The 13,094-nt window shown below is 51.9% G+C and overlaps 1 pseudogene across 1 annotated transcript in view; it reads right to left on the minus strand.

Moving 5' to 3' along the window:
- LOC149428505 (F-box/LRR-repeat protein 6-like) overlaps window positions 1–11,048 on the minus strand; it is a 15,101-nt pseudogene extending 4,053 nt beyond the window's left edge. Inside the window, exons 1-7 of the transcript XR_016310722.1 lie at window positions 10,957–11,048; window positions 7,251–7,552; window positions 7,022–7,180; window positions 5,841–5,904; window positions 4,628–4,759; window positions 4,331–4,438; window positions 1,739–1,852 (exon numbers count right to left, since the gene is read on the minus strand). The product of XR_016310722.1 is annotated as an F-box/LRR-repeat protein 6-like (transcript). The remainder of the gene's footprint in view (window positions 1–1,738; window positions 1,853–4,330; window positions 4,439–4,627; window positions 4,760–5,840; window positions 5,905–7,021; window positions 7,181–7,250; window positions 7,553–10,956) is intronic.
- Window positions 11,049–13,094: the final 2,046 nt, after the last annotated feature.

The raw sequence follows: 13,094 nt of genomic DNA on the forward strand, positions 1-13,094 counted from the left end.
AAACTGCAAAAACTTCACAAAACTATACAAAACTATACAAAAACTGCACAAAAACTATACAAAAACTGCACAAAAACTATACAAAAACTGCACAAAAACTGCACAAAAACTGCACAAAAACTGTACAAAACCGTCATCTTCAGTGTGGGCCCCCGGCGGGGACATCTTGTGGCTTCACAGCCGGGTGCCCCCTGCGCATGCGGGAGAAGCGCTGCACTTTGTGAATGGCCACGTATTTTTGTGGGACCTGTCGTGTGAATGGCCACGTATTTTTGTGGGACCTGTCATGTGAATGGCCACGTATTTTTGTGGGACCCGTCGTGTTCCAGAAGACTACGGGGAGGACGACTTCTGCTTACGATCGCCTAGGTGAATGCAGTGGAAGTGGGAGTGGTTACCTGTCAAATTCGGATACTCGCTCCACCCCCACCCCCCAAAGGTGCCAACCCTTAATGGGGAGTGGGGCACAAAGCATTAAAGCAGAACGTCCCCTTTTGGGTGGAGCTCCGCTTGAACTCCTTTGGGCACCCAATCAAGATGGTGGAAGATGCTGAGCTCAGAATTCGATATGCAGGTCAGCGGCAGCCATGGAGAGAAGATTGTGGATGCTGCACAACTGAAGGAGTCCCCTTTGGGGAATCAGTGCCACCAACTCCTTAGTTCTGCCTTCAGTCAGCAAGGAAGGTAAAAATGGACTGTTGGGACGGACTGTAAAATCCTTTCCTTGGAGTGAACTGATGGATGATGGATGCCACCAGAGGTCCCGACTTCAGATCCCGGATGAGCCCCCACACAGGTTTGGCACAGAGATCCTTCATTGAATGGAAGAGGAAGGATATTTAATTTGTGGAGCTCTGGGTTCCCCAGAGTGGACCAAATATCCCCCATGGGAGTGTAGGCTCCCCTATAGAAGGTACTCCCCCGTCTGCACACAGCATGGTTTGGTCCACTTCTTCATTTTTAGCGTGCCTTAAAGAGTGAACACATTCTCAGGTTCTCAGGCCTCCATCGGGGGCGGAGCTCTGCCGGCAAAGAGGACGAACTATCATCATCATGAAGGCCTCAACACATTCTATCTCCTCCATCGAAATCCTTCAGGAATCCCAGAATTGTGTTCACCAAGGACTCCCTTCAATCTGCATTGTCCAAGAACCGGTGAATGGAGCCCTCAGAATTGAATTGGATTTTAAACACAGACTACAAATGAACGACTTTTCAGACCTTTCCTTAGTCGTCTTATCCTCCTGGATACTTCGGCTTAGCTAATGCCTGGAATCTGCCAGCGTAGGATGGAATGTCCCTGAGGTTCCTCCTGCTGAGATCAGCTCCAGGACTTGTCAGAGATTGGGGCCCAACATCTAGTTGCAGAGCTCCAGTATCTAACTTTGTACAATGTATCATTATTCATAGTGAAAACAAAAGAAAAACAACCCCCCCCCCCCCCAAAAAAAAAAACAACGCACACAAAAAAACGGGCAAACTCCATGGACGGCTCGGTCTTCTTCAGCCATCACTTTTCGGTGTTTCTGTGTAACCCTTACAGACTATGTAGGACCTTCTGACTGTGATGACGACCCGGCCAAGACGAGACATTTCCACACGAGGTTCTGCTCGGCTCCCGCTGGTGAAGGTCATGGACCAGTATGAGGGTCTTCTGTGAAGTTACCGAAATGCCAAAAGATACAACTCTGCCAATACTCCGGCCTGCGCAAAAGTGACCTACGTGATCCTCACTCACCTCCAGCTTGGGGCAGGAAGCCTGTAAGCCCTCAACGGGAAGCTGAAGGTCCATGATTACCGACTCTAAAGGAACGTCCACTTCCAGAATCCTCAACTCAGGGCACCAGCCACCCTGTAATCACAATATACAGACTATCAGAGGAGGGGAAGGAGGAGGAAAGAACTGGGGAGGGATATATCATGGAGGGGAGATAAGGGAAGGAGGAGGATAGAACTGGGGAGGGATATATCATGGAGGGGAGATAAGGGAAGGAGGAGGAAAGAACTGGGGAGGGATATATCATGGAGGGGAGATGAGGGAAGGAGGAAGACAGAACTAGAGAGGGATATATCATGGAGGGGAGATAAGGGAAGGAGGAGGAAAGAACTGGGGAGGGATATATCATGGAGGGGAGATAAGGGAAGGAGGATAGAACTGGGGAGGGATATATCATGGAGGGTAGATAAGGGAAGGAGGGGATAGAACTGTGGAGGGATTATATCATGGAGGGGAGATAAGGGAAGGAGGGGGATAGAACTGGGGAGGGATATATAATGGAGGGGAGATAAGGGAAGGAGGAGCATAGAACTGGGGAGGGATATATCATGGAGGGGAGATAAGGGAAGGAGGAGGATAGAACTGGGGAGGGATATATAATGGAGGTGAGATAAGGGAAGGAAAAGGATATAACTGGGGAGGGATATATCATGGAGGGGAGATAAGGGAAGGAGGGGATAGAAGTGGGGAGGGATATATAATGGAGGGGAGACAAGGGAAGGAGGGGGATAGAACTGGGGAGGGATATATCATGGAGGTGAGATAAGGGAAGGAGGGGGATAGAACTGGGGAGGGATATATCATGGAGAGGAGATAAGGGAAGGAGGGGATAGAAGTGGGGAGGGATATATAATGGAGGGGAGATAAGGGAAGGAGGGGGATAGAAGTGGGGAGGGATATATCATGGAGGGGAGATAGGGGATAGAAGTGGGGAGGGATATATCATGGAGGGGAGATAAGGGATGGAGAGGATAGAACTGGGGAGGGATATATCATGGAGGGGAGATAAGGGAAGGAGGAGGAAAGAACTGGGGAGGGATATATCATGGAGGTGAGATGAGGGAAGGAGGAGGACAGAACTGGGGAGGGATATATCATGGAGGTGAGATGAGGGAAGGAGGAAGACAGAACTAGGGAGGGATATATCATGGAGGTGAGATGACGGAAGGAGGAAGACAGAGCTAGGGAGGGATATATCATGGAGGGGAGGTAAGGGAAGGAGGGTATAGAAGTGGGGAGGGATATATCATGGAGGGGAGATGAGGGAAGGTGGAAGACAGAACTAGGGAGGGATATATCATGGAGGGGAGATGAGGGAAGGAGGGGGATAGAAGTGGGGAGGGATATATCATGGAGGGGAGGTAAGGGAAGGAGGGTATAGAAGTGGGGAGGGATATATCATGGAGGGGAGAAAAGGGAAGGAGGGGATAGAACTGGGGAGGGATATATCATGGAAGGGAGAAAAGGGAAGGAGGGGATAGAACTGGGGAGGGATATATCATGGAGGGGAGATAAGGGAAGGAGGAGGCTAGAACTGGGGAGGGATATATAATGGAGGGGAGATAAGGGAAGGAGGAGGATAGAACTGGGGAGGGATATATCATGGAGAAGAGATAAGGGAAGGAGGATAGAACTGGGGAGGGATATATCATGGAGAAGAGATAAGGGAAGGAGGATAGAACTGGGGAGGGATATATCATGGAGGGTAGATAAGGGAAGGAGGGGATAGAACTGTGGAGGGATATATAATGGAGGTGAGATAAGGGAAGGAGGAGGATAGAACTGGGGAGGGATATATAATGGAGGTGAGATAAGGGAAGGAGAAGGATAGAACTGGGGAGGGATATATCATGGAGGGGAGATAAGGGAAGGAGGAGCATAGAACTGGGGAGGGATATATCATGGAGGGGAGATAAGGGAAGGAGGAGGATAGAACTGGGGAGGGATATATAATGGAGGTGAGATAAGGGAAGGAAAAGGATATAACTGGGGAGGGATATATCATGGAGGGGAGATAAGGGAAGGAGGGGATAGAAGTGGGGAGGGATATATAATGGAGGGGAGATAAGGGAAGGAGGGGGATAGAACTGGGGAGGGATATATCATGGAGAGGAGATAAGGGAAGGAGGGGATAGAAGTGGGGAGGGATATATAATGGAGGGGAGATAAGGGAAGGAGGGGGATAGAAGTGGGGAGGGATATATCATGGAGGGGAGATAGGGGATAGAAGTGGGGAGGGATATATCATGGAGGGGAGATAAGGGATGGAGAGGATAGAACTGGGGAGGGATATATCATGGAGGGGGGATAAGGGAAGGAGGAGGATAGAAGTGGGGAGGGATATATCATGGAGGGGAGATAAGGGAAGGAGGGGGGATAGAAGTGGGGAGGGATATATCATGGAGGGGAGATAAGGGAAGGAGGAGGATAGAAGTGGGGAGGGATATATCATGGAGGGGAGATAAGGGAAGGAGGAGGATAGAAGTGGGGAGGGATATATCATGGAGGGGGGATAAGGGAAGGAGGGGGATATATAATAGAGATATGACGCACCGCTACTCCGGCCATAATGCTGTTCATCTGAACGCTGTATGACAGCAGCAGTCGCCTGAGACGGGCCCCGTACATCTCCAGGAATCTATACATGGCATTGAGCTGCACCTATGGAGACAACACACCCGTCACTACCAGACAAGAAGGTGAGGGACGTATCAGCTGATGGCGGTCACAGTCCTGCTGTCCCCCATAGTCTGATAATTCGATCACTTTGAACAGAAAATATCTGGAACATTCCCCCGTGCCAAGAGCTGCTGATTGTTCCAGAGACGTGTGGAGCCATGCACCATGTACCTTGGAGTTCTGCAGGTTGAGGTTCCTCAACTGGGGACAACAACGTCCTATAGACAGCAGGTCATCCACAGTCACCTGATTACAATGTGACAACGTAAGAGACGACAGCAGTGGGCAGGACTGCGACAAACTCTGCACAAGAACAGAAAAGATCGTCAGAAGGGGGATAGACCGTCCAGGAAGAACTTTGGGGAGATGATCGGCCCCCTGCTGAGAGTAGGGAATAGGATGGAGATTGTGCGGCATCTGGAGACCTTCAGAAAACCACCCTGGCACCCAGGGACAGACAGGGACCCTTGTGGCATCTGGAGACCTTCAGAAAACCACCCTGGCATCCAGGGACAGACAGGGACCCTTGTGACATCTGGAGAACTTCAGAGAACCACCCTGGCATCCAGGGACAGACAGGGACCCTTGTGACATCTGGAGAACTTCAGAGAACCACCCTGGCATCCAGGGACAGACAGGGACCCTTGTGACATCTGGAGAACTTCAGAGAACCACCCTGGCATCCAGGGACAGACAGGAACCCTTGTGGTATCTGGAGACCTTCAGAAAACCACCCTGGCATCCAGGGACAGACAGGAACCCTTGTGGCATCTGGAGACCTTCAGAAAACCACCCTGGCACCCAGGGACAGACCGGAACCCTTGTGGCATCTGGAGACCTTCAGAAAACCACCCTAGCATCTAGGGACAGACAGGGACCCTTGAGGCATCTGGAGACCTTCATAAAACCACCCTGGCATCCAGGGACAGACAGGGACCCTTGAGGCATCTGGAGACCTTCATAAAACCACCCTGGCATCCAGGGACAGATCAGAACCCTTGTGGCATCTGGAGACCTTCAGAAAACCACCCCGGCACCCAGGGACAGACAGGAACCCTTGTGGCATCTGGAGACCTTCAGAAAACCACCCTGGCATCCAGGGACAGACAGGGACCCTAATGGCACCGGAGCACAAGGGGGGATATAAAGCAAGGACCTGTGGCTTCAAGAGAAAGGTGAGCTTGAGAAAAGGAAGGACGGACCCAATGGTTTGTGACAGACAGGAGGTCCATAGTGCATCCAGGTACAGGAGCAAGAACCCCCTGGCATCTGAGGGGAGATGGGAGGGACCTATTACACCCAGGGGCAGGTGAGAGGCACCCATGGAGTCTGGGGAAAGGTGTGGGGAACCCTTCATTCCCCGAATGTAAAGGACTGCACTTACCTGCAGAACGAAGGAAACAGAACTCTTCCATTGATGAAGGGAAAAGTCCGAGACCTGAGGAAGCCTAGAAGAGAGAAACCAGATGACACACGGCAGCAATGAAGGCGACGTCTACAACTGGTTGGTGCAAACCCGGGACGTAGCTACAGAGATGACCACTAATAGATCGGAACACGGAAACTCCCTGCGCAGCACTCGCCACCATGCTGTGGTTGTGTGGTGGGGTACAGCTGTGAGGACAAGGGTGGAGAACCTTGAGGCTTTAGGAACCATACGAGACATCGATCTCATCCTGTGCCCCAAGGACGGGTTCTATTGACTTGTGAGCTGGGGAGGCTACAGACTCCCTTCTCCTGGCTGGATACTCTGGTATGGGCCCTCCCATGGGTATATGCACCATGCGGTCAGAAGTTCCAGGCAGCCTGACCGCGTGGTGCAAGCACCCATTAGAGGGCCCATACCAGCCAGGAGAAGGGAGTCTGTAGCTTCCCCAGCTCACAAGTCAATAGAACCCGTCCTTGGGGCACAGGATGAGATCGACGTCTCGTATGGTTCCTAAAGCCTCAAGGTTCTCCACCCTTGTCCCCACAGCTGTACCCCACCACACAACCAAAGCATGTGGGGACTTGGCACCCAATAGCACAACAATTCACCTCAGAGGACATGAAGATCGGCAACGGGACCCAGGTCTATAGAGGAGGAGACCCCGCAGGACCAACCACCCCAGGAAGTATCCATGCCTCCCACCATAACCAGGGAGGCATTTCTACCTACCAATCCAGCGGTGTGTGGGTAGGGCTCCCTAGACAGATCTTCCTCTCCACTGAAGTGGGGTGCTGTCAGTCAGGGTAACACCATGACACGGACTGTAGGCACCAGGTCATACGTGTCCCTGTGAAGCATTTAACCTGCTGGCCACCCCAGTCCAAGTGTGGTCAGCACATAGTTAAAGGTCTGTGTGCACTCATTTGCCAGACCAGGGTGACCACTGGATCTATAGTATCCACCCTGTCACCCAGCCAAATGTTGACTGGAGATCTCTGCAGCCCCCCCCAATATAAAGGCTATGGAATGATAGGTCCCAGCAGGACCTAGGTCCTCACCCCTGACCTAGCAGAGATGGAGAATATACCAGCTAGGACACGCTTCCTGCTGCCCAAATCTACAACCCGAGAACTGACCTTTGCTGGATGAATTCCGCCATCGTCTCCGTTACCCTTTTCTGGATTTTGGGTTTATCTTTGGCGCCTGGAAGGACCCAACAGCGACTCACCGTCACACGACGCCAGAGGTCCAGGCTAGACGCTACCTGTCTCCATAGCCGACACACCTGGGAGAGCCTGAGGATACAGGGAGATAGGAGATGAGGAGGATGACACCCGGGACACACCCGCCATCTTGTGTCCTCACCTGCACAGAGCGGGCACCGCACCCTCACTGTCCGCCAGGACCTGGAAGACCCGATGTAAGATCTCCACCGGGATGACCGAGCCCCAACCAAAGTCGGTGGTGACAGCTTCCTTGTCTTTTGACACCGCCACACGGCATCTCTTCCGCACGCAGACCGTTTCATCCAGGTCGTGGTTGCTGGAGATGAGAAGCAGCATGTCCTTGTCTGTGTGGTGGATGTAATAGGAAGGGGACTGCCTGCTCCTGGAGCGTTTTGCGGGACGACCACGCTGTGCGGAACGCTTTCCACGAGAAGATGACATCTAAAAGGAAGAGACAAGAAGAAGAAGAATAATCGGCTTCCTTTGGGAAGATGACATTTGAGGGGGAGATAATAATATGAAGAGAATGTCTGTAATTCCCTTCCTTGGAGCCCATTGAGGGCCACAGGAAGTCCTATAGTGTTGGGATCTTCTGCTGTCTACAGGAGGATTCCACAATGTCCAACCAACCAATGATGGTCCAGCCCAGGATGACTCCTCCTGCTACAGCATGGCTCAGTTTTGTTGAAGAGCAGTACGGAGAGCATGGATATAGACTCAGAGGGTGGGACTTTGACCCTCCATGGACTACAAGATAAACATTCTACGATAGGGACAGAAATCCTCATTTCTATCTCATCTAAGAACGTCAGATCCTGTCTGTAGGCCCAAAGCAGCCCAACTGAGAACTGGGCAACACGGCAAACACATCAACAGGCCCACAAAAACCACCAGAACTGGGGACTACCTGCAGCTCAAGGATCCGCCTTAAGGACCTCACCCCCGAAGGTGGCTTAGGATGAGGTCTAAACATCCACCTAGTAAATGCTGGAGAACGTGTGAACAAGTCCAGGTGGCTGATTTGCAAATCTGATTCAGAAAAAAACATTAGGCGCTTACAGATCTAGGAGACCATCAGGAATGAGAGGTTCGGTCTTCCTGAAGGAGGAAGTGGGAGGTAATATCACGGCATAACATACATCCAGTCATTGGGTCTCCTTCTGATGACCTAGAGTCGGCAGGCCGGGGGGATGGAGGAATGGAAGGACCGTGTCCTAGTTGTGGTGAAAGTCCAAAACAACCTTAGGTAAGAAGGAAGTTCTGGGCCTCACCACCTTGTCCTTGTGTAGGACCAGAAGAGGTTCTTCACGGGATAAAGCCAAAAGCTGGGACACTCCCCTCACAGAGGAGGTGACCACAAGAAATGCAACCTTGTTGGTGGGAAGGGGTTCAAAGGGCAGTTTTTGAAGAGACATAAAACCAAATTGAGATCCCTCAGAGTCACAGGGGAAGCCACACGAGAGACACCCCATACAAAGAACGAGATGCCAGCAGTCTCTGGAAGAAGATCACATGTTCAGAGATGGAACCTCTAATAGTTCTGAGGGACAAATGCCGATCCAATCCCATCCATCGTAGGAGAGAATCCTTCCCAAGGTGGACTTCCAGGGGGAAAGCCTCGCTTTCAGCAAAACATGCCTTCCGTGCAGATCTTGTGAAGGAGACTTCCTGGCCTTCAGTATGGTGGGAATCATTGATTCAGATGTCCATGTATGTTCCATCCCGGCACGCAACACGCATGTTGTTATTAAAGGGGGAAACACGGGTCTTTGGGAAACAAGTTCTGGATGACCCAAACCCACAAAGTGTCTGTTCTGAGTGAGGACCCCACACCCACCTACCGGAGCGAGGACCCCGCGCCCTCCAACCCGAGCGAGGACCCCACACCCTCCAACCCGAGCGAGGACCCCACGCCCTCCAACCCGAGCGAGGACCCCACACCCACCAACCAGAGCGAGGACCCCACACCCTCCATCCGGAGCGAGGACCCCACACCCTCCATCCGGAGCGATGACCCCACACCCCCATCATGAGGTGTTGGCCCCCCAGGTCTCCATGTTTTGTGTGGGACACGGATATATTCTTCTATGGCTGGAGGTCTCCAAAATTTCTGAACAAAGGGACAGTTTTCTAGTTTTCTGACTTCAGGGGAGCCGGACTGTAACCAGCGGGAGTGAAAAATGCAGCAGAAATAGTCCCCATCATTGGTGTCAGTGGGAGGAATAGTGCCCCATCATTGGTGTCAGTGGGAGGAATAGTGCCCCATCATTGGTGTCAGTGGGAGGAATAGTGCCCCATCATTGGTGTCAGTGGGAGGAATAGTGTCCCATCATTGGTGTCAGTGGGAGGAATAGTGCCCCATCATTGGTGTCAGTGGGAGGAATAGTGCCCCATCACTGGTGTCAGTGGGAGGAATAGTGCCCCATCGTTGGTGTCAGTGGGAGGAATAGTGCCCCATCGTTGGTGTCAGTGGGAGGAATAGTGCCCCATCGTTGGTGTCAGTGGGAGGAATAGTGCCCCATCGTTGGTGTCAGTGGGAGGAATAGTGTCCCATCGTTGGTGTCAGTGGGAGGAATAGTGCCCCATCGTTGGTGTCAGTGGGAGGAATAGTGCCCCATCGTTGGTGTCAGTGGGAGGAATAGTGCCCCATCGTTGGTGTCAGTGGAAGGAATAGTGCCCCATCGTTGGTGTCAGTGGAAGGAATAGTGCCCCATCGTTGGTGTCAGTGGAAGGAATAGTGCCCCATCGTTGGTGTCAGTGGGAGGAATAGTGCCCCATCGTTGGTGTCAGTGGGAGGAATAGTGCCCCATCGTTGGTGTCAGTGGGAGGAATAGTGCCCCATCGTTGGTGTCAGTGGGAGGAATAGTGCCCCATCGTTGGTGTCAGTGGGAGGAATAGTGCCCCATCGTTGGTGTCAGTGGGAGGAATAGTGCCCCATCATTGGTGTCAGTGGGAGGAATAGTGTCCCATCATTGGTGTCAGTGGGAGGAATAGTGCCCCATCATTGGTGTCAGTGGGAGGAATAGTGCCCCATCGTTGGTGTCAGTGGGAGGAATAGTGCCCCATCGTTGGTGTCAGTGGGAGGAATAGTGCCCCATCATCGGTGTCAGTGGAAGGGATAGTGCCCCATCATCGGTGTCAGTGGAAGGGATAGTGCCCCATCATCGGTGTCAGTGGAAGGGATAGTGCCCCATCATCGGTGTCAGTGGAAGGGATAGTGCCCCATCATCGGTGTCAGTGGAAGGGATAGTGCCCCATCATCGGTGTCAGTGGGAGGAATAGTGCCCCATCATTGGTGTCAGTGGGAGGAATAGTGCCCCATCATTGGTATCAGTAGGAGGAATAGTGCCCCATCATTGGTGTCAGTGGGAGGAATAGTGCCCCATCATTGGTATCAGTGGGAGGAATAGTGCCCCATCATTGGTGTCAGTGGGAGGAATAGTGCCCCATCATTGGTGTCAGTGGGAGGAGTATTGTTCGTAGTTTCTATCAGTGGGAGGAATGAATGTCAATGATGGATAAGTGGACATGTCGGGGGGGACGGGACCTCCTATCAGGTTCGGGGTACAGATCCCACCTCTCCGTGTTCTGAGGACTGAAACCCCAAACGTTATGTTGTCACCAGACCAGGAAGTGATGGGAAATCTCTACCATGGGGACACCGGACCGGAAATAACCCTCCCTGACTCCGCCTGTCATAGAAGAGGAGGCGGGGCTGTCATCTCATTATCATAGAGCCCGCCCCCTCCGCCGGTAATAGCGCTCAGTGAGGGAAGGATTCCTGTTCGGTCAGTTCTGTTATATAAAGAGCCCCTCCCCCACACACCGTACCGTGCGGTAATCACCTCCGATCTCTCTCCTCCCCGGACTTCCCGCTTCTGCCTCCTCCCACACTCACCGGACAGAGGAAGAGGCGGGGCTATGGGCACCATCTTTGTACACCCGGCTGTGAAGCCCAGCCCTCCCCTAACAAAAGCTGCTGTCCTACTGCGACCAATCAGAAAATCCGTCTGCGATCATGTGACCCGGGAACCAGAGAGGGAGGAGAGCCACGTCCGCCAATCACCGCTTTTTGTGGATGTGAGCCCCGCCCACTAAACTCACCTCTACCAGACTACGCCCCCCGTGCCAGAGCTAGGACTGAATGAGGGGGAGGAGCCTGACTGACTGCCCTTCCAATACACTACCCACCTACCTACACAGAACTACCTACCCACCTACCTTCACAGAACTACCTACCCACCTACACAGAACTACCTACCCATCCACACAGAACTACACTACCCACCTACCTTCACAGAACTACCTACCCATCCACCTACCTTCACAGAACTACCTACCCATCCACACAGAACTACACTACCCACCTACCCACCCACCTACCTACACAGAACTACCTACCCATCCACACAGAACTACACTACCCACCCACCTACCTACACAGAACTACACTACCCACCTACCTTCACAGAACTACCTACCCATCCACCTACCTTCACAGAACTACCTACCCATCCACACAGAACTACACTACCCACCTACCTTCACAGAACTACCTACCCACCTTTACAGAACTACCTACCCACCCACCTACCTTCACAGAACTACCTACCCACCTTTACAGAACTACCTACCCACCCACCTACCTTCACAGAACTACCTACCCACCCACCTACCTACCCATCCGTCTACACAGAACTACCTACCCACCCAGCTACACAGAACTACCTACCCACCTACATTCACAGAACTACCTACCCACCTACCTTCACAGAACTACCTATCATTATACATAGAAGTACCCACCTACCTACCCAACTACACAGAACTACCTACCCATCCGTATACATAGAAGCACCCACCTACCTACCCATCCTACTCACCCGTCTACACAGAACTACCTACCCATCCAACTACATAGCCCTACCCATCCTACTCACCTATCTGCATAGAACTACCCACCTAACTACCCATCCTACTCACCCAGCTACATAGAACTACCCACCCTACTACATAGAACTACCCATCCTACTCACCCGTCTACATAGAACTACCCACCTAACTACCCGTCTACATAGAACTACCCACCTAACTACCCATCTACATAGAACTACCCACACTACTCACCTGTCTACATAGAACTACCCACCCAACTATCAATCCTACTCACCCGTCTACATAGAACTACCCACCCTACTACATAGAACTACCCATCCTACTCACCCGTCTACATAGAACTATCCACCTAACTACCCATCCTACTCACCCATCTACATAGAACTACCCACCCTACTCACCCGTCTACATAGAACTACCCATCCTACTCACCCATCTACATAGAACTATCCACCTAACTACCCATCCTACTCACCCATCTACAGAGAACTACCCATCCTACTCACCCATCTACAGAGAACTACCCATCCTACTCACCCATCTACAGAGAACTACCCATCCTACTCACCCATCTACATAGAACTACCCACCTAACTACCCATTCTACTCACCCATCTACATAGAACTACCTATCCTACTCACCCAGTTACACAGAACAGCCCACCTACCTACCCATCCTAACTCCCCATCTACACAGAACTACCCACCTAACTATCCCTACTATCCACCCAACTACATAGCACTACCCACCTTGCTACCCATCCACATGGAATTAACCACCTAACTACCCAACCTATCCACCCAACTACACAGACTAGCACCAGTGGCACAGCTCCCGATGTACACAGGGCGATGTCTATTGGCACACTGACTTCTGAAGGTCGGTGCTCCCTGTGACTGTACGTGCCGCCTGTTGCTGCCCTCTGTTGGCGTGTTACTTGTTGATACCGCCTTGTATGGGTGACACAGAATTGCAGAGCAGGAAGGTCACTCCGACTGAGATGGAGAACCCCATTATATTTAATGAAGAACAAAACATAAACCACCAACAACAAAGGAATACATAGAAGACGATGGAAGGAAATAC

Source organism: Staurois parvus, unplaced genomic scaffold (assembly GCF_062004578.1).
Source record: "Staurois parvus isolate SC_StPar_1 unplaced genomic scaffold, SC_StPar_1.0 ptg003181l, whole genome shotgun sequence".
Classification (NCBI taxonomy): Eukaryota; Metazoa; Chordata; class Amphibia; order Anura; family Ranidae; genus Staurois; species Staurois parvus.